Below are 22,972 nucleotides of genomic sequence, written 5' to 3'. Positions count from 1 at the left end.
GAGCCAGTGAGAGCCAGTGTGGTGTAGTGGTTAAGAGGGGTAGTCTTGTAATCTGGGGAACCGGGTTCGCATCTCCACTCCTCCACATTGCAGCTGCTGGGTGACCTTGGGCCAGTGTGAGAGCCAGTGTGGTGTAGTGGTTAAGAGCGGTAGTTTCGTAATCTGGGGAACCGGGTTCGTGTCTCCGCTCCTCCACATTGCAGCTGCTGGGCGACCTTGGACCAGTGTGAGAGCCAGTGTGGTGTAGTGGTTAAGAGTGGTAGTCTCGTAATCTGGGGAACCGGGTTCGTGTCTCCACTCCTCCACATGCAACTGCTGGGTGACCTTGGGCCAGTCACACTTCTCTAAAGTCTCTCAGCCCCACTCATCTCACAGAGTGTTTGTTGTGGGGGAGGAAGGGAAAGGAGAATGTTAGCCGCTTTGAGACTCCTGAAGGGGAGTGAAAGGCGGGATATCAGATCCAAACTCTTCTTCTTCTTCTTCTTCTTCTTCTTCTTCTTCTTCTTCTGATGGCCGGTGCCCAGCTATGTCAGGGAAGTTCCAGGCGTATGGCAGCCCTACTGGTGTGTTTTGAGTGCACTTCAAATGTGCAGTGTGGTTGTGCCCTAGCAAGTCAGGGCTATTCAAGGATACACAGCAGTGACTCGGCTATTCCAGGAGATTTCTCCCTTTTTATAACATGGCAGTAGAATTTAATCTACTTTATCCTTTGAGGCGCTTGTTCAACAGACTAGACTGGGTAAAGTTTTCTAGCTATTCACTTTTTTAAAAAAATATATGCAAATTTCTCACTTACGTTTTGAATATGAATTTTCAAAGTTCAGATTTGCATTCTGAATGTGAATTGTTACCTCAGATTTTCGGACTTGACGTCTTTTGATGTCTTTGGCGTTCACAAGCTGCAAAACACCATTGCATGTCACCTATACAACTCTGTCCCCTACTGCACGACAACTGTCCAACTGGCAAATGCTGAAATACAATTTCAAATACAGATAATCAAATATATTTTTAAATTCTAGGTCAATGTCCAAGGGATACAGTGGTACCTCAGGTTAAGAACTTAATTCGTTCCGGAGGTCCGTTCTTAACCTGAAACTGTTCTTAACCTGAGGTACCACGTTAGCTAATGGGGCCTCCAGCTGCCGCCGTGCCGCTGGCGCACGATTTCTGTTCTCATCCTGAAGCAAAGTTCTTAACCCAAGGTACTATTTCCAGGTTAGTGGAGTCTGTAAACTGAAGCGTCTGTAACCTGAGGTACCACTGTATATGCATGTTACTAACATTCTTTGAGGAGAACTTTAGGGGAGTAAATACATTCCTCCCATCATCCAGACCCGTGAAAAAAAATGGACCTCTGTGGGGCTCTCTCTCTTTTTCCAACATAGTTTCTCCCCCCCGCTGCTGCTAGTAGCAACAAGACCCTCTTGCTGGGCCTTCTCATACTTTTGTTTTGTTTCTTAAACCCGCTCTTGGCTTTTAGCGACCTCATTTCAGGCACAGTCAGCAGCTGGGAAAACAAGGGCGGCTTTTAAAACAGCTGCTGCCTGAGACCAGGCTGGAAGAGAGTAAAAACTGGGAGGGAAACAGGTTTATTTGTCCTTGTAACTGGGTGGTCTGTGTACAATTGGCCATGTCACAGGAAGGAGCTAGTCAAATTGAACATACTCTTCAAAACAAATGACTCCCAGGGAGGTGTTAGCACTTCATTTATCTCCAACTATTGCACCAGTAATAATAATAATAATAATAATAATAATAATAATAATAATAATAATAATAATTTATTTACACCTCGCACATTTGGCTGGGTTTCCCCTAAACAAACACACACACACACACACACACACACACACCCCATCAAGACTGCCATCACCACAAGCAAATATTTCTGGGTGCGGCTCGTCGGAGGGCAGCTCAGTATGTGTCGGAAAGTAAGATTCAGTTCACATTTAAAAAATGAATGTGTCTGATTTGCATTTTCCAAAACAAAATTCAAAACACTGAACAGAAACACAGGCACCCCTTATTTTCTTTCCCATTTCATAAAATGTAAATACTGCTTGATTGTAGAAAAAAAACCTTTGAATGTCAAAACCCTCCGAAATTTGCACATCTCTGAATTTTGCAATGTAGTTCTCCCGCCAAGTGCAAAAGGGCATATGCTGGTGGAAAGTGTGCATATAGAGGCCCATATTAGTGAAAATGACATGCAAAAGTGCTTTATATGAGAGTAAATCGCTTTGCAAAATTTGTTATATTGGATGAAAAATGAATACAAAAATGTGTGTACAGTGGTACCTAGGGTTAAGTACTTAATTCGTTCTGGAGGTCTGTTCTTAACCTGAAACTGTTCTTAACCTGAGGCACCACTTTAGCTAATGGGGCCTCCTGCAGCCGCCGCACCGCTGCCGCACGATTTCTACTCTCATCCTGAGGTAAAGTTCTCAACCTGGGGTACTACTTCCGGGTTAGCAGAGTCTGGGACCCAAAGTGTTTGTAACCCAAGGTGTTTGTAATCTGAGGTACCACTGTATTAGGAGAAATTCGTAGTAAAATGCTAATGAATTTTCACGAGGACTCTTTTAAAAAACAACAACAAATGCACAAACCTATGTGGAAATATGGAGAATTTAAAATAAGTAAGAAAAATGGGAAACTGAGATGAACAAACATGGGCACATTCACCCTAGTGTCTTCTGTGCAAGATGTAATTTGTCCCTTAGACAATTAGCAACTACTGAATTTTAGTTCACATGAATTATATTCTGCAAATGAACATTCTTTTCCTGTACATACACGCGTTCACACATGGGCCACAACAAGCTACATCTCATCATTGGGGTGGAAACCTAAGAACCACCTAGTTCAGTTTAGGTAATGTTCCCCCTCCTTTCACTCTGAAAATCCATTTCTCCACAGATTTCAATGTTCTGTTCCGGGAAGCAGTCAAGAAAACATTAATGCCTAAAGCCAAAACATGGCTTCATTATTATTGTTCCACCCTCTGTACCTAACTGCCTCCAAGTGAAACCCTCTTGAGCCTTTCAGAGGGAATGAATCAGTTCCATGATAACAATGTTTATGTCATTTCCATGTCTTTTACTTTAAAAAAACAACAACATTTTAATGATTGTAATATTAACTGTTTTGAAAGGTCCTCTGAATTTCTAACAAGAGGGAGAGCGCTTAGCTTTCATGCAGAGAATAAACTTTTGTTGTTTTCTCAATTTGTTATGTTTCTTTTTTTTAATCATTAATCACTCTGAGTAATCCTGGATATATATTTTTTAATCATTAAAAAAAGAAAAATTCAGGATTACTCAGAGTGAGACTTTGATTTGCTGCTTATTCAGTGCTGTCGAACTTCCCAAAGAATGATCTGACAAATCTAACATTGTGGAAAGAATTCAGCATTGCTAACAGAAACGTTCCTGAATTCCTGACTGCCCAACGGAATGATCTCCCCATCTTCTTTTCAGTTCTGAAGGGTTTTCATGACCTGCCCTCTGAGTCAACATGAGTGGGGAGCACAATAGGAGGAGAGGAGAGAAAGTTCTTTTGTGCTGGCAGGAATCCTTGCACTGGTTCCCAGTGGGGGCTGTGGACTCTAGCTTCAGTCCTAAACCCATAATATGTGCCCCCATCTCTCAGGCTTGGATATAGCGTGTCTATCTATGGCAAGGAAGTCTTTGTTCCTTCACCTCTTTGCATGGAGTCTTCTCCAGATTCTGGAACCCTGTGTGATCTGGAACTCTAACCATTTTGGATACCATGCTTTGTTTTACACGCTCGTTCTGATCCACTCTGCTTCTGGCAGAGCTTGTGAGAGTTCCCTCTTCAGGTTTTTTGTTTTAAATCAAATCCGTATTTTGAAATAGCAACCTGACCTGTGTAACCTGCATGAAATCTTATCTGCTTTGTCGATATATAAAATCTGCAGGTCTGTCCCAGTTCAGGTTCGAGAGAGGCTTGAAGAAGAAGAGGAGTTTGGATTTGATATCCCGCTTTATCACTACCCTAAGGAGTCTCAAAGCGGCTAACATTCTCCTTTCCCTTCCTCCCCCACAACAAACACTCTGTGAGATGAGTGGGGCTGAGAGACTTCAGAGAAGTGTGACTGGCCCAAGGTCACACAGCAGCTGCATGTGGAGGAGCGGGGAATCAAACCTGGTTCACCAGATTACGAGACTACCGCTCTTAACCACTACACCACACTGGCTTTTGCAGGTAATGGTTCAGGTTTTGTTGCAGTTCAAGAAAATAAAAGTTCATTCTGCGTTTTAGCTCATGTTCGATTTGACACTCCCTCATCCCCAAGCTTACTAGTAAATCAAAGGGCTTCCTGGAAAAGAGGTGAGAAGGAACTTGGAAGAAGATCAAGATATCTCAGTGTGAAGGCAGCAGTGAGCATATTATTTAATATTCTTCTTCTTCTTCTTCTTCTTCTTTATTTAATTAATTAATTTATATACTACCCTATACCCGGAGGTCTCAGGGCAGCAATGAGTGTTAATTAAGAGAACAGGATTCTTTCTGGTCAATGTAGTTGACCAATGTGTGTGTGTGATGGGGTTGGGAGAAGCTAACAAATATATAAAATGCATAAACTGCAGATGAGATATTGAACACAACTTATTAGGCCTTTTTTGTGTGCAAAGCAATTAATACCCCCCTCCCGAAATATAGTTTAAATAAGCGATTATAAAAGCAAACCCTATCTAAAGGTACTGTCTCCCCAGAAAAAAAGGACAGCCTTAAATTGCCCTGCAGAGAGTGAACAGATGTTTTTGTCCTTTTAGAAAAAGATAATAAAGAACAGATGTCTTGCAGTTACTGTATAAGCCAAGTGTCGTTGTTGTTTTTTTATTTCTCCTGTTGCTTCAGGGAAGGCAACTTGGAGAAGGCCACCTATCAAGTTTAATGTATCCAGAGAAACAGCAGTTTGAGAAATCCCCAGGAGGACTTCTCAACAGCCTAGCCCAATTACATCAGTGCAATTCAAGATGACACTGGCTCGAATGGTTCTCAGTATTAGGTTTATATTAAAGATTTTAATTGGAAACCAGCAGCTGGTTTTGAAACATGGTAACCAGGCTTCCCTTACATCAGCCTCAGTGTGGATGCAACTTCCTTTTCAAAACAGACTTTAGGTAAGGCAATTGGCAATAGACGTACAGTCCCACCGTTTTAAGCCTAAGAATTACATAGCTAAAGTGCTTGTTAGAGTGGCACCCATGGGCACCAGTTTACCTGCCAGTACGTCTTACGGGGAGACTCTGGAGAGTCCCATGGACTGCAAGAAGATCGAACCTATCCATTCTGAAGGAAATCAGCCCTGAGTGCTCACTGGAAGGACAGATCGTGAAGCTGAGGCTCCAATACTTTGGCCATCTCATGAGAAGAGAAGACTCCCTGGTAAAGACCCTGATGTTGGGAAAGATTGAGGGCACAAGGAGAAGGGGACGACAGAGGACGAGATGGTTGGACAGTGTTCTTGAAGCTACCAGCATGAGTTTGACCAAACTGCGGGAGGCAGTGGAAGACAGGAGTGCCTGGCGTGCTCTGGTCCATGGGGTCATGAAGAGTCAGACACGACTAAATGACTAAACAACAACAACAACCTCTTACGGTCCCAGGAAATGTCTCAGTAAACATCCCTTTTAAAAATCCTAAGTGCACCAGAGACTGTTGGCTTTTCCTGCTTAGCTCCTGTTTACATCAGCTCAGCCTCTTCTGCACTGAACACACAACCCTTAAACGCGCCCACATTTCACTGGATGCCAGGACAGGATGCCCACCCTCTCAGCCATTCTGAATATAGGAGAGGTGCAAAGAGCTTTTCTGTGTGAGTGTCAGGGACCGTGCTGAGGAGGAATGGTGGGAGTCTCTGCCTCCCCCTACTCCTGAATCTTCCCAAGAGCAGGAGGACAGCATAGATTTGGTACAGTGGTTTGCAGAGGGGCATAGTTCAGAAGGCAGAAGCTGGGAAATACTGGATGGGTAACAGCTAGGAGAAGAAAAACTGGGAGAGAGAGTAAACAGATTCACAGTCTCTGGATAGCATTCCTCTGCTCAGCCCAAGGTCAAGAAGAAAGTGTCAGAACAGAAAGCACAGAGGCTCAGATTGCACAAGCTCAGATTGCAAAATATAGGAATGACGTAGATTAATAAGAATGGAAGGGGGTGTAATCCTTAATTGGGAGCACCTCCATTTCTAGGAGATGTATTGTTTGTTCTCTCACTGTGATTATTAAAGTTTCCTAACTGGTAAGATGTTCCTTTCGTTTGATCTTTTTATTTACTGCCACGGGGGGGGGGGGGAGGAAGCCAATTCCCCGAAGCCTCACAGTGAGCAACTCTGGTGGTGACTGACATAGGTGCCCTTTTCCTCACTGATGGAGGGGAGCACACTTTGTGGTCCTGTCTCTCTTTCTGCTGGTTTGGATATGGCAGCCATTTTGTGTTATGCCACACACCCACAAGACTTTCTCAAAATATCAAATGTGCCCCCTGGCTCACAGCCCCTGCTATATGGATTACCATACCCTCCAACATTTCTCTGATGAAAATAGGGGTGTCCTATTCTATTATTATTATTATTATTATTATTATTATTATTATTATTATTATTATTCCCCATCCATTTGACTGGGTAGCTCCCAATTTATATAAAAACATAATGAAACATTAACCTTAAAAAAACCCCAAGATCCTTCCCTATACAGGGCTGCCTTCAGGTGTCTTCTAAAGGTTGTATAGTTACTTATCTCCTTGGCTCAGGGGGTCTCATAATTCCATACCCTCCAACATTTCCTTGATGGAAATAGGGACATTCTAACATACTCTCCAACATTTCTCTGACAAAAATAGGGACATCCTAAGGGAAAGCAGGGATGCGGGTGGCACTGTGGGTTAAACCACAGAGCCTAGGACTTGCTGATCAGAAGGTTGGCAGTTTGAATCCCTGCGAAAAATGGCATTTCTGTGCACTGTTCAGCTTAGTCATGCTGGCCACATGACCCGGAAGCTGTACGCCAGCTCCCTTGGCCAATAAAGTGAGATGAGCGCCGCAACCCCAGAGTCGGTCATGACTGGACCTAATGGTCAGGGGTCCCTTTACCTTGAAGGGAAAGCCGGACTTTGCAGGATCAAATCAGAAACCAGGACAGCTTCTGTACACCTGGGACTGTCTCTGGAAAATAGGAGCATTTGGAGGGTCTGGTATGCAAATTACCTACTGAGGTAATAACTTGAAACTTGTCATACACGATCTACCTCATGAGGTAGCCTAACTTAGCTCACAAAGTTCACATCATACCATGCTTTTCCTTTATTTCATTTTTCATATGTCCTTTTACATCAATCACCGTCGTCGTCATCTGGAGGCGCAATCCCTTCAGTATAATTTATTGCAGAAGTGTGCACAGAACTTAACTTTATGAGAATGTTTGATGACAAAACTAGCCAATGGAGAGCGCAGCAACTCACAGTTTGTTGCTGTAACAACAAATATTTAGTGTGCCCAGTTTTCTGTCCATTATGAGCCTCATATATAAACACTTCACAATACAATCAGGTTTTGCAATAGCTTTTTAAAAGAAATGATGCAAAGGGCAGTCTTCTATTGTTGCACAACTGAAATCCTGTCTGGGTACGACTTTTGATATATGAGCCCATAGTACCAACAGTGGGGAATGTGCCAAAAGGAAAGGTTAGGTTTTCGAAGGAAGAATTGAGAAACAGCTCCCTGGAGAAATTCTTCAGCATGGGAGGGACTTTTTCTCAGTATGGGCTAAGGAGAACGCTCACATTGTTCTGGCTTTAAATCTGTAGGAGAAATTCAGTATCACACTAAAACAAGCCTTATGTCAGTGCAAGCATTTCTGCTTATCTGATAGAATAACCTCCTCTCCCCCATATGTTGTTCTGGGACTCTCCCACTAGAAGCACTACTTTGTTGATTATGGCCCTCTGAATCTCAGTCTTTGTGATGGGCCCATGGCTAACTTAAGCCCCATATATTTTAATGGGTTTATTCTAAGGGATGTGTATTTGGGTTTCTATGAGGCAAGACACGGTTATTGCAGCAAGAGACTTTGTTTCAAAAATTTATATACCTTGTAACCCCATGGGAGACAGTAAAGTTTAAAATATGCAATAAAGTTAAAAGTAGTTAATAGTAAAGGTAAAGTTAAAGGTACCCCTGCCCGCAGGGGCCAGTCGTGTCCGACTCTAGGGTTGTGCGCCCATCTCACATAAGAGGCTGGGGGCCAGCGCTGTCCGGAGACACTGCTGGGTCATGTGGCTAGCGTGATGAAGCTGCTCTGGCGAGCCAGCACCAGCGCAGCACACGGAAACACCGTTTACTTTCCCGCTATAAAGCGGTACCTATTTATCTACTTGCACTTAGGGGTGCTTTCGAACTGCTAGGTGGGCAGGAGCTGGGACTGAAAGATGGGAGCTCACCCCGCCGTGGGGATTCAAACCGCCAACCATGCGATTGGCAAGCCCTAGGCGCTGAGGTTTTACCCACAGCGCCACCCGTAGTTAATACTAACCTTAAAATAAGAAAACCGATTTGAAATGCCTGCTGAAATAAAAAGGTATTCATCAGGCGCCAGAAGTATCTGTCAGTTTGCATGTCTTAGTACAGAAAGTATTGATCTGATGTGTAGAGATCTTTCCTAGTCTAATTAATTCAAGAGGGTTCTGGAAGCTTCTCTGTATGAAAGAAACAAGCAGAAGGTTCATGATGTTTGGGTTATTCCTTCAGAGAAGCTGAGTACAGATGGCTTGAACTGGTTCTGTTATCTCTTCTGTCAAGGTCATGCTGACTACAGTGGTACCTTGTTTGTCGAACGTAATCCATTCTGGAAGACCGTTCGACTTCCGAAACATTTGACAACTGAGGCACAAAGAGCGCTCGGCAAAGTCAATGGAGAAAAAAGAAGCTGGCCAACCGTTAAGATGTCAAGGGGTAAGAATTAGAGAATTACAGCTGTAACTAATAAGTCTAAGGAAATTTAATGAAAGGGAACTAATAGATAAATGGACTAAAGGGTTGCTAAAGAATTGCAAAATAAGGATGCAGCGAAAGGGAGGTATGGGGAAGTCGGAGGAAAGAAGGGTTATGAAAATAAGAATATGATTTAAATGTTTTGTATGTTTTTGTTTTATGTCTTGTTTGTTTTTTATTATGTGTTTAAAAAATGAATAAAAATTATTTTTTTTAAAAAAAGAGAAAAAAGAAGCTGTTTGACTTCTAAGGCATGTTCAAAAACGGAAGCAATTGCGTTCAGGTTCTGAAACATTCGGCTTCTGAGACGCTCGAAAACCGAGGTACAACTGTATAAAAATAGGCCAGAAGGAGCCTGGATTTCACTTTCTCTTTCTGTCTCCCTTCTGGTGTGGTGTTCTGTACGTAGTATGCTTGGTGTTAAAGCTTATGATGAGTTATTGTAAGTTGAGGTTAAGTCTGCTGCAACTGGATTTCTTATGGACAGTGCCAGTCCTGAATGTATTGGATGTGTGACCATTATGCTTATTTGCTTTCAGTAGCAGTAAAGCTCTGCTGGATGAAATACAATCGCCTCTGGTTTGTTTTTTAGGAATCCTGTAACGTGTTTAAGTTTTTACTCTGCTAACTATACATTGAAATCTTCTCTGGATCAATATTGAGTAGAATTCCATGACAATATCTTCCCTCTCCTGTCTCCAGGAACCCCAAAAATCAGCACCGGAGAGAGAAAACAAGGTAAGCAGTGGCAAAAATTTGCCACCCTCTTCTTCCATTAGCAGGTGTCTCTGCTGAAGCAAAAATGGAAGAAGCATTCTTTAGATTTCACCCCTGTGCTTAAGGAAAGGTACCCACAGCAGGAGCAGATGAGAGAAGAACCACTTACTCTTAATCTGGTGGGTTTGGCTTCTGAGGAACCAAGAAGCAAAACTCTGAAGGAAGTAAAGGTGCAACCTGAGTCTTCAGGCGTGCATGACAAGAGTGTGTTTTACGTTACGCTGGTAATCTATCGCAAAACCACAAGAGGTAATATGTCATGAAAGAAGCCTCCATTAACAGCACCTCTGGTGGACCAGGGTGTTCTTCCTGGCTCCAGAACACAGAGAAGAAGAAGAAGAAGAAGAAGAAGAAGAAGAAGAAGAAGAAGAAGAAGAAGAAGAAGAGGAGGAAGAAGAAGAAGAAGAGGAGGAGTTTGGATTTGATATCCCGCTTTATCACTACCCTAAGGAGTCTCAAAGCGGCTAAGAATCTCCTTTCCCTTCCTCCCCCACAACAAACACTCTTTGAGGTGAGTGGGGCTGAGAGACTTCAGAGAAGTGTGACTGGCCCAAGGTCACACAGCAGCTGCATGTGGAGGAGCGGGGAATCAAACCTGGTTCACCAGATTACGAGACTACCGCTCTTAACCACTACACCACACTGGCTTTTGCAGGTAATGGTTCAGGTTTTGGGGTCTTTGGCCCGTGATCCTCGGCCAATGGTTTTCAGGGTCAGATCACGGCCCCTGTCACTCGCTGCTCCTTTGTTCTCAAGCAGAAAGGCTTTTGCATGTGTTGTTGAAAAGACGAAACAATTGATGACATGCATATAGCCATTTAGTCTTTGAGAACTTCAAATAAATTTACTCCAGCAACTTCAAGTGCAATTCAAGACAGCCACCCTAAAAAAAATGAAAGTGCACTGCTCGCTTAAATGAACCAGCCTCCCAAAGTCCCTTGAAATCGAATTTAGCTGAAGTCACTACGTTCAGGATGAGCTGTTTTTTTTATCCTAAGATATGAGAACAATTGGATCTCCAGTAAGCCATGAAACGCTACGTGTGTCTTAACAGTTCTACGGAACTGTTGCGAGAAGGTACAAAATGAGTTGTTCTGCAAGTGTTTTAAAAACTATGAAGACTAAAGTCTCCTGTTTCTTATAATGGCAAAAACTGACATATAGATAATGTTGCACACTGGAAATTGAACCATAATTATTTTGATTTCTCCTGAAGCAAGATAAAATCTTTGTCCTGCAGCATCCACCGCCAAATGCTTGACGTCTATGTTTCTGCCTTTTTCATTGATGTAATTTTTCAATTTCCTGTTTGCGTCCAAGCTTGATTTATTTTCCATTGGCTTTTGTAGGACTAAGAACGTTTAAAAGCTGGGCATTTGGGCCTCTCTCTCTCTCTCTCTCTCTCTCTCTCTCTCTCTCTCTCTCTAACAAATTATTTTGTCTGCATAAGTCTATTTTGCTTTTTGATCACCTCATTGTTTTCTGGAAACAATGAAGCAAATGAGATTGAAAGAACAGCTGTGAACAGCTGGGCTCTTTGACCAGGTGTCTGAGGTTTTGAGCTTCCAGCCTTTTAGGAGTTAGTCATTCTTGGGAGACTCCACAGAATTAAGTCCAGATGGACATAGATTTCCCCTGTTGTATAAACTGGGTCAATATAAGGAGTATTTGATTTTAAGGACATTGGAGAAAACTTCAGTTATTATGGAATTAGTAGATATACCATGAATATGTCATGTGGGCAGCCAGATGGGTGCGGTATAAATAACAAACTATTATTATTATTATTATTATTATTATTATTATTATTATTATTATTATTATTATTTATTATTATTATTATTATTATTATTATTATTATTATTATTATTATTATTATTATTATTATTATTATTATTATTATTATTGCCTGTGGGGTTCTCTGGACCCTATGAACACTACCAGAGTGCATTTTTTCACCATATGAAACTATTCTTTTCATACACAGGGAGCTGTGTGCCCTGTAATAATTTGTCAATGTGTTGTTGTTGTTGTTGTTGTTGTTGTTGTTGTTGTTGTTGTTGTTGTAATAAACCACCCATCTGACTGGGTTCCCCCCAGCCACTCTGGGCAGTTTCCAACAAATTAAAGCACAGTAAAATGTCAAACATTAAAAACTTCCCTATGGAGTGCTGCCTTCAGATGTCTTCTAAAAGTCAAATAGTTGTTTACATCCTTGACATCTGATGGGAGGGTGTTCAACAGGGCAGGTGCCACTACCAAGAAGGTCCTCTGCCTGGTTCCTTGCAAATTCACTTCTGACAGAGAGGAAAAAGCTAGAAGGCCCTCAAGAGCCAGACCTCAGTGTCCAGAATGAATGATGGGGGTGGAGACGCTCCTTCAGGTATGCAGGGCCAAAGCCATTTAGGGCTTTATAGGTCAGCACCAATATTTTGAATTGTACCCGGAAATGTCCTGGGAGCCAATGTAGATCCTTTAAGACCGGTGTTATATGGTCCCAGCGGCTGCTCTCAGTCACCAGTCTGGCAGCCATGTTCTGGATTAGCTGTAGTTTCCAAGTCAGTTTCAAAGGTAGCCCCATGTACCGTGCATTGAAGTAGTCTAAGCAGGAGATAACCAGAGCATGCACCACTCAGTATATATATTACAAGCAAGCAGCCACTGTACATCTCATGGTTTTTCCTCATTAAAGAAAAAAAAATATTGCTTTCTGAGATGAGCTGTGACCCCAAATACGGTTTCACTTGTCCAGCTATGTTCTGGTGACCTCCTCCCTTGAGCCCCATGTCAAAACTTCCAAATTAGGTTGGCCATGTTAGGCCTTTTGAAGTCAGCTGACTGGTTCTCCTGTTCTCCACCCTTTGCCACCACAACCCATGGTTAACTGTGTTTCAAAATGAAATACAGTGGTACCTCGGGTTAAGTACTTAGTTCGTTCTAGAGGTCTGTTCTTAACCTGAAACTGTTCTTAGCCTGAAGCACCACTTTAGCTAATGGGGCCTCCTGCTGCCGCCGCGCCGCCGGAGCACGATTTCTGTTCTCATCCTGAAGCAAAGTTCTTAACCTGAAGCACTATTTCTGGGTTAGCGGAGTGTGTAACCTGAAGCGAATGTAACCTGAAGCATATGTAACCTGAGGTACCACTGTAGGCCTTTAAAAGCCTCTGGCTCTTTATATGCTATGGGTACATTCAGGAAATAGTAGCATGCAAATAATGGCCTATAAAAATTCACTGGAGTCTCTGAGGGCAACTAAAATGCCGCCAATTGTCCAAAGGCAATGGTCTCTTGAAGTCCAATCCAAAACAAATAGCCCGTGGAAACAAGAATGTGGACAGGCCCGACACCATGAGGAAAATCATCGTAGAATGTGATAAAATCAGGCACCCAGAACAGTGGCAAAGATTGTGCCATTGAACCTGCGTATATATAAGTCACCCTGTATTTAAACTGTTTATACATGCTCTCTCACACAGTTTGAAACAGGTAATTATCAGAGATAATTAAACACAATTTGAAAAATAGCAACCCAGTGCTGAAACCCCAGTCAGAATCGACGACAGTGGGACCCCCAAGGACATGAATGGGATATGGTACACCAGAAAATATACTCTCTCATGTTCAGGAAATGAACATGGTCATTTTTTAGCAGAACTACATATGCGTAGAAGCTGAGATTGACTACGGTTGTGCAGTATACACGCCTCGCGTTATCTCATGTCGTCTTGCTGTGTTTCCAACTTCCATCTGCCCATGTATTTGTTTTGAGTTCCTGACAGGGCCCAGGGCCCCCAAACATTTTCAATGAAGGGGCCGTGCTCCCCTGAAGTGTGACAGCGGCTGCGGACGTATGCTGTGGTGCATGGTGACATTGTGTGTTGAAGTCGTGCAGCCCCGGGCCCCTGCAGTCATGGGGGCAAGCTGGCACCACTGGACAGGCCTCCATGGGTAGCTATCCACATTTGACGATATTTGAACCAACTGGATCACGGGGAGCGGTCATGGAGCCAGAGGTCAGCATCATTGTGAGGAACCTGCTGAGGCACAGGACTCAGTGGGAAGTTCATGGCCAATCCCATGAGCCCTCGCTCCTGCTCATTGCCCTTGCAAAAGCATCATTCACCTGATCCATGTCACTGTGGGATACAGGAATATAAGAATCTGCCTTTAACACCAGTCAGATTAAACCAAATAAACAAGGAATATTCAGTGTAATGTTGTAGGGGTGCCAGGAAATCAGGGATTATGTTCACATGTGGTGGGATTGTAAATATGTTTTGTTTTTTTTAAAAGGCAAATGGTGTTTAAGGAGATAACAGAAATCAGTGGGTTAAAGCTTACCGAAAGTCCAGAGGTAGCATTATTATCAACTTACAACGGGATGGAAGGTTTGCAGGCTATGAAGAACCTGCTCACAAATTTACTGACAGCTGCACGAATTATGATAGCTACAAAGTGGAAGGGGCAAGCAGAATATAAAATGGAAGAATGGTATAAAGAGGTGTGGGATATAGCTATTAACGCTAGATTAACATGTGCCATTAAGGTAAGACAGGGAATATGCCGGAGAAGTGATTTTGAGGAGATATGGAAGGTGTTTGTAGAATTTGTTGAAACGGAAAAGGGTCAAACCATCACAAGAGGTGTTGAAATTTTGGGAGGTTACAATAGAATGGTCTCGGTGGCGGGGTGCACAGTTTTATTCTTATTTATGTGTGATTATTACTTTGTCGAAATAAAATAATAATAAAAGGGAAAAGGAAAGGGAAAAAGAAAAGTCAACAAGAAAGAAAGAACGAACCTTTGGTGTCCCTGGCTTAGTATTATTGTCTACACTGATTGGCAGGGATTCTCCAGAGTTTCAGATAGGGAATGTTCACAGCTCTACCTGGAGATGTGCCGGAAAGCATCCTGATAGGAAGAAACTGCCTTATCCCAAGCCAGACCATTGGTCCATCTAGCTCAGTATTATGGTAGCTCTCCATGGTTCCATCTATACCTGGAGAGGCAAGGAAGTTCAACCAGGGACATTCTATATTAAAGGCATGATGCTCTGCCACTGAACTATGTCCCTTCTCCCAGCTAAGGTGTCTCGATCTTTCTAAAGAAAGAGCAGGTTATTAGTAGCGGGTGGGGTGAACTAAATAATAAAGAAATCACAAGCATTGCAGATGGATTTCAATTTAATGTTCGTATTCTGCTTTTCTGTTAAGTAACATCGAGCTCAAAGCGGCTCACGATAACGACAGTGCTAAAAATTAACAGTCACAATTGCGATCATAATATCAGAACTGCAGTAGCATGTAAATAAAGCAAAAAAGAAACCCCACAAATTTGTCAAACAATGAATGCAATGTAGCACAAACTCATAGTGATTTGATATATCAGAAATATATATATATATATATTAGTCTCTCTGGGAAGGGACTTCTCCCAGGCAGCAAGATATTCCATTTTTCTTTTCTTTTTTAGCCTCGGCTTCTTTTTCAGTCTTTATTGCAAGGTATCTGTTTGCACACAATGTCTACAGAATGGTTGTTTTATTAAAAAAGCTTGGCAATTCAAAAGCAAATGAATAACCTTTCGGAATGATCTTGCCGTTGTTCAGTTTTGTTTCATGAATATTCGTGGATAGTATTTTGGACAGCACGGAATTGCAGTGTGTGTGTGTGTGTGGAAGAATTGAAAAGACAATAATACAATCTTCCTGCTCAAACACAATTCAAGATAGGTGTGTCCTCCATGGCTCAGAGGGATGGTTCCTCTTTCAGTTTAAGATGGGATCTTTATGGAAGTGATTGCTTGAATAGCCTCTACTTTCTCATGAATTGTGTATATACTGCAGATCAAATAGATAAGAATGCACCTCTGAAGCAGGAAATTGTTTATCCACTGCACTTAAACATTTCCTGAGAGGACAGAGCTGTAGCATAAACCATGGACAATAACAGAGGAAAATGGTTTCTCTCTTCAGATACTGACGAGGGAATAACAGCATTGACCAAAAGCATGTTTAAAATAATGGATTTCTTTCCTAACTGGGGGTGCATATGTTTCTCTCCTTTCGATGGTGAAGGACTTGGCTTGAAAAACCACTTCTGAATGAGTGTGGTCTTCTGTTGCCACCTGCTGGTTTGAAACATGCCTTGCAGCTTGTACAGACTTGATTTGTTCGACTTCTATTTGCAACAGCTGATCCTTACTTGATTTTGCACCAGAAGAACAAAACCAAATGAAGACTGTACAAGACACAAATCTTCCCATCTTCTGCCTTGATAAGACTATTTGCCTTCACCTCCACCCTGGCCTGGGCCAGGGCTTTCGTGTTCACCATCACCTAGGCCCATTCTTTCATCTTTGCCTTCGCCTTGGACCGGGCCTCTGTGTTCGCTTTCGTCTTTGTCCTGACCCGGGTATATAACTTTGCCTTGGCCTTTGCCCTGGCCTTAGCCTTTGCCTTCTCCCTGGCCCGGACCTTCACCTTCACTTTCACCCTGACCCAGGCCTTTATCTTTTGCCTTCTGCCTTCTGCCTTCTGCCTTCTGCCTCCTGCCTTCTGCCTTTGCCTTCTGCCTTCTGCCTTCTGCCTTCTGCCTTCTGCCTTCTGCCTCCTGCCTCCTGCCTCCTGCCTCCTGCCTCCTGCCTCCTGCCTTCTGCCTTCTGCCGCCTTCTGCCGCCTTCTGCCGCCTTCTGCCGCCTTCTGCCTTTTGCCTATTTATCATCTTCTTCTTCAATGAGAAATATGTACAGGAAACATTCCCAATGTATTATGTCCAATGAATTTCCTTTATGATCTACATATTGCACAACTGTCCTGTTTTAACTGGGATATCCCAGAATTACAGGAACCACCCTGGCTCCTGATCCCATCCTGGGATGTCCTGTGACAACGGGGACCAAAAGACATACATCTCTTGCTTCTGCAGTCTTTTGGCTCTGCACCTTCTCTAGTTGCCCAAAACCTGCCGGTCAGTCTTCTGTTGCCCATTGCCACACCCGCACAAGGAGGGCCGCAGTGGTGTACTTCTGGAAGCCAGACAGTGGCAGTTAGCAGGTGAGTGGACATGTGGTGACAACAAGCCAGCAGATGGGGGGGGGGCAGCAGGATGGTGGTAGTGGGGTCCTGATTTGCCCTCCTGAAATGTTGACGGTATGGATCCATCAGCCACCTTATGCTTCTCCATATTTTCAGAATAGGAACTCAAGCTTGCATAGAAAAGGGGTCAACTGAATGACATTCCTTATCAGAAAGCATAATTAAAAAAAAGACTACCATAATCACCTGACAACTTTCTTTCCCTCGGTTGCAGAAGGAATGGGAGAATAATAGATAATTTTACTGGATCTAACTCTCCAGCCAAGCTAATACGTATTTGAGGCTAATTGGATTATACAGCTCATATTAGCATGCATATCAATTACAAAGCTGAGTTTGAGGAGGTTGTAAAAGAAGGACGACATGGAGAGAAACTGAGATAATTCAGAAATCCAACTCCTTGCTTGAGAGGACATTTCATATTTATTTATTTTTATTGAATTTATATACCATACTATACCTGGAGGTCTCGGGGTGGTTCACAGAATAAAATCAAAATATAAAACCAGAAAATACATAATCAAAATAAAAACAACAACCCAATACCCCCCCAAAAAAACCCACATTTTAAAAGGGCATAGGATGTCAATCAAATCAAGCAAAGGCCTAGTTAAAAAGGAATGTTTTTTCCTGGCCCCCAAAGGTGTATTATGAAGGTGCCATGTGAACTTCCCTGAGGAGAGCATTCCACAGATGGGGAGCCACTGCAGAGAAGGCCTGTCCTCGTGTTGCCACCCTCTGGACCTCTTGAGGAGCAGGCACACGAAGAAGGGCCTCAGAAGATGCTCTCAGGGTCCAGGTAGGTTCATATGGAAAGAGGCGGTTCTTGAGGTATTGCGGTCCTGAGCTGTTTAAGGCTTTAGAGGTCAAAACCAACACTTTGGATTGGGCCTGGAAACTAATAGTTAGCCAGTGAAGTCAGACCAGGGTCGGTGTAATATGCTCAAACTGTCTTGCCCCAGTGAGCAACCTGGCCACTGAATTCTGCACCAGCTGAAGTTTCCAAATCATCTTCAGAGGCAGCCCTAGAAGAGGAAAACTCAGGCAGGCGCCAGTGCTTGGCTCTGGCAGGTATCTATTTAGGGCCTTGGTAGCTGTCTGCGGATGCTGAGTTCTCCTGCAGGCCCTGAAGACTGAACAAGTTGCCCAGCCTACCTGTATGTTGCCCTGTGGAACAAATAGAGATTGAATGACTTCCCCAAGGTCATAGAGAAAAGCTTGTGGCGGAAACAGGACAGGTTTGCCAGAAGCTCCATTCTATTCTAGTATATAAGCCCTCTCATTTCCTTAAAATGCATCTATGATATTTCCCTGAACCTGCTTAATCCTTTCACTGTAAGCTGCTGAAGCTTTGCTTATATGAAGCAGGAGCCTGTTGCAATAATGCTTATGGCTGCTGCAGGAATGAACTCTTGATTTTCACTAGAGTTCCTGCGATTGGCATGAGTGTGGCTTTAGTATCACAGTTCCCACAGTGCCAGATCTGTCACCAAAAGAATCAGAGAGTCAGCAAGCTATCATGCCGAGTCTCAAGCAGAGCCCAGTGAGACATATTGTAGGAATATTCCCAAGCAATATAGCCAAAAATCTGAGATGGTGGGAATTGTAGATGATGATGATGATGATGATGATATGCCACCCATATGACTGGGTTTCCCCCAGCCACTCTGGGTGACTCCCAACAAAATATTGAAAACACAAAACAGCATCAACCATAAAAACTTCCCTAAACAGGGCTACCTTCAGATGTCTTCCAAAAGTCAGGTAGTTGTTTATTTCCTTGGCATCTGATGGGAGGGCGTTCCATAGGGCGGGTGCCACTACTGAGAAGGCCCTCTGCCGGGTTCCCTGTAACCTCACTTCTCGCAGAAGGCCCTCTGAGCTGGACCTCAGTGTCCAGGCAGAACGATGGGGGTGGAGACGGTCCTTCAGGTATACTGCGCCAAGGCCATTTAGGGCTTTAAAGGTCAGATGTCAGGGACCATGCTGAGGAAGGCTGCACTGAGGAGGAATAGTGGGAGTCTCCCCCTCCCCCTGCTCCTAATCTGGATCCTGAATCTTCCCAGGAGCAGGAGGACAGTATAGATTTGGAATAGCGGTTTGCAGAGGGGCATAGTTCAGAAGGCAGAAGCTAGGAAATATTGGATGGGGAACATCTAGAAGAAGAAACACTGGGAGATAGAGGGTTAACAGATTCACGGTCTCTGGACAGCATTCATCCACTCTCCCCAAGGTCAAAAAGAGCTGAGAAAATGACAGAACAGAAAGCACACAAAGCACAGAGGGGACAGGCTCAGATTACAAGCCATAGAAGTGATGTGGGTTAATAAGGACGTAAGGGGTGGGATTCTTAATTGGGACCACCACCATTTCTAGGAGATGGGTTCTTTGTTCTCTCACTGTGATTATTAAAGTTCCTAACTGGTAAAAAGACTCCCTACCCTTTGTTCTGCCACTGGGGAAGGAAACCAATTCCCTGAAGCCTGACACTGACACCAGCACCAACACTTTGAATTGTGCTTGAAAACGTACAACACTTTGGTCCTCCTAGTTGAGACTATAAATGGTAAGTGCACCTAACTTGTATACAGTGGAACACTGCACAGAATTTTCACAGGCTTCATTTTCACATTTTCTTTTCCTGTATACCCATATTTGTGTGGGTATCTTTTTGTATATAATACCTTCTGGCTAAGGATAACATGCCGTGCATTTAATGGAACGGGCTGTAGTCCAAGTACAGTTATGCCACAATAAATCTGTTTGTCTCCCTATGCCACACAATCCTTTGCTTCTTTTTTTGACTGCGCCAGACTAATACACCTAACCCTCTCTATAATGCGTCCCTTTTAAAATCAGTAGTCTTAAGCACCAATGTTCTTACAGTGCTGACAACAGACAACGGGAGACTGTCTGGCAGCTAATCCCATCCTATCCTATCCTTTACCTGTCTTGCTGAGCTATTGTCCTGCATATGGCACACCCAGACTGCTGACGTCTTTGCTTCTCTCCTTCCCTTCCTCTTCCCACTAAGCTTTGGTGGATTTCTTTCTCTATATCCTCCAGCTATTCTTAGCAGCCCCACTGCGATCTGCTGGCAAAAGCAGCTAAACCAATCAACCTGTCTTGTTAATGATGATGACTAACCACCACCACTCCAGTCAACAAAGTTGGTTGGTGTGATCAGCTGGAATTGTTAACAGCCCAGTGCAACAGTTTTGAGAAGTTGTTTTTAGGGAGCTGTTTTGCTTCCTGGGCAGGTTGGGCCAGATCCCTGCACATATGAAACCAACAAGATCAGGTTTAGCAAACACACACAGGTCCCGCTTTCTGAGCACAATGCAATCCCAGGAAATCATTCCTTAGGTGAGTGTTCACATAACGAGTCAATGATTTCCATTGATTTCTATAGGGAAATTTATAATCTGTTCCCGACCGTGGAATATTGACCTCAAAATAACAAAAAGCAAAGACAAAACAGGAAAACCCTCTGAAACTTTGTAAAAGGCAAACAATGAAGGGGGGAATGCTCTCTTGTTTGTCCAATCTCTCCTCCTCCCTCCCCAACTCCCTCCCTCCGTGGTTTCTGGCAAAATGGCTGCTGTGGACCACAAAAAGGTATGCCTTCTTTAATGCTGCTTGTTTGTTTATAGTACTACACACACCTTGGACAGGCCTGAATCATCCCTTTGAACCGGTAAATAATTCCAAAGTTGTATTATCTCTGAATACGAGGCTGTGTGCATCAAGAGTAGTTATTTCTCACAAAAGACTTCACTTCCAGTTATGACCACCAGATGGCCTACGAATAAAACACTCATTACCTGAAGGGCACATCCCCAAGTAAAGTGAATGGTTTTGAAATGGCATATATAACATTCGTTTTTCAGTAGGTAAATTAGGTCTCAGACCACTCCCAGGGATCAGCTTGACTTAAGGAGGACTGCAAACAGCAGTGCCACCACTGTACAAGTATATGGGGAGATGTAACAATGAAAAAGCGGACACCCTCAGTGTGGTCCTATGTGCAAAATGTTTGAAGACTACTGTTCCAAAGAAACTCAGAAGAGAACATGGCTAGCTTATCAATGAATGAGTGCTCTAGAACTGGTTTGACATTCTCCCTTTATGTGAGATTTTATAGCCACACAAGAGAATTGGGTTCTTTGAAGGGCTCGTCTACACTTCTACTCATCTAGCCACTGCCCACCTGCTTTTTTAAATCACCAAATCCAAGTAAATGTCAATCAGGTTTTCCATGGATTGTTGTTTGCTCTGATTCAGCAGCAAAGAGCAGGTTTCATCAGGGAAAGTGGAGGGAAACCTCTTATACCAATGCGTGTTGTTGTTTGATATGGATTTAATTGGGACTTTTTAGTCAGCATTGCTGAATGGCGTTGCTTTTGTTTCATGATAGTTTCTTTGGATTAAAAATTCTACGCATCAATAATAATAATTCTGCCTGTATTTCTAGCTAGAAGCCAATGATTCCAATATGCATTTCATTCCTAGAGATGGGGGAGAAATTTGGTTCATGTTTCAACACGAGCCTACCAACTTTCCAAAACAATATTTGAACCACAGCAAAGCCAAATTTAAAAATTCACACTTTTCTGAATTTTGCAATTCTGCTCTCCAGCTGCATAACAAATACAAATGTGATTGCACTAGGGCAGGCATAGGCAAACTCAGCCCTCCAGATGTTTTGGGACTACAACTCCCATCATCCCTAGCTAACAGGACCAGTGGTCAGGGATGAGGGGAGTTTTAGTCCCAAAACATCTGGAGGGCCGAGTTTGCCTATGCCTGCACTAGGGTAAAGGGTGCATAAAAAGGCATATGTTAGTGAAAATAGCATACAGAAATCACTATATTAGGGGAAATAGCCTAAATGTGTATATTAGGAAAAAATGAATACAAACACCTGTATATTGGAACAAATTGGTGAGTTTTCATGAGGACTTTTTTTAAAAAAGGAACTTACGTGAAAATGTGGGGGAACTGCACTAAAGGCTGGAAAACTGAAAAGCTTAGAGAATCCAAACTTGTCAGATTCTCCTGTTTCTCCTCGTCCCTTTGTCTGGTGTCTGAGAGGCTCTGATCAGAAGATTCGTTCTTTCCGAATTCAATTGTATTCAGCACCAAACTAATGAGACATCCCACAAATAAGCCTTTGTGGAAGCAGGTCCCTCTGGAGGCAAATGGAGTACCTTTCACTGTGAGATGCATTGCTTGAGACTCAAACATTTCGTTTTCCGTCCTGAAACAACCTACACCTAATGCTCAATTTCACTAAGTTCCTCTGACCCTGCCCTTGCACTGCAAAGAAGCTTATACTTACACCGGCTTCAGAGCCCCCTGATGACCTCTGGCAGAGACAAGGAAACGATTCTATGCAAACCACCCCAATTCTGTTATTTGCAGGCTGGGCACCAGCACCCAGCATGGTGGGGCAAATGCCAGGGCCCATGGGCACATAATGGCAGCAGCCAGAGCAGCTTCTTCTTCTTGGCGATCACTCGTAGCTGAGTAAGATCATCTTCCATAAAAACAGTTTTAACAGTGAGTCCGTAAGTGATTGTGGAGGCCAATTCTGGATCCACACGTCCTTCCATAGTGGGAACATAGGTTTCCAGGTGGGAGTTGATCATGGCAAAGGTTTGCCAAGCGTGCCTTCCTCTTAGCACGTGTCTCCCTTTCGTCCTGAGTTTGAGTGTCTTCAAAGCCCATGACACCTTGGGTAAAGGCTGTTCTCCAACTGGAATGTTCGCAGGCCAGTGTTTCCCAGTTGTCAGTGTTTATACTACATTTTTTAAGATTTGCCTTGAGAGAGTCTTTGAACCTCTTTTGTTGACCACCAGCATTACACTTTCCATTTTTAAGTTCAGAATAGAGTAGTTGCTTTGGAAGACGATAATCAGGCATCCACACAACATGACCAGTTCAACGAAGCTGATGTTGAAGAATCATTGCTTCAACACTGGTGATCTTTGCTTCTTCCAGTACACTGGCATTAGTTTGCCTGTCTTCCCAGGTGATGTGTAAAATCTTTCGGAGACAACCGTTGATGGAATCATTAGA

General features: G+C 43.2%; 1 long non-coding RNA gene across 1 annotated transcript in view; it reads left to right on the top strand.

The window, feature by feature from the left end:
* Positions 1-22,972, top strand: part of LOC309363074 — a 674,350-nt gene that overhangs the window by 465,717 nt on the left and 185,661 nt on the right. Inside the window, exon 2 of the long non-coding RNA XR_014165222.1 lies at positions 3,971-4,116. This is a non-coding gene — a long non-coding RNA (uncharacterized lncRNA). The remainder of the gene's footprint in view (positions 1-3,970; positions 4,117-22,972) is intronic.

The sequence above is a fragment of the Podarcis melisellensis genome, assembly GCF_964234715.1.
Source record: "Podarcis melisellensis genome assembly, chromosome: 2".
Taxonomy (NCBI): Eukaryota; Metazoa; Chordata; class Lepidosauria; order Squamata; family Lacertidae; genus Podarcis; species Podarcis melisellensis.
The sequence above is the reverse complement of the archived record's forward strand: the minus strand, read 5'-3'. Positions and strand labels throughout refer to the sequence as shown.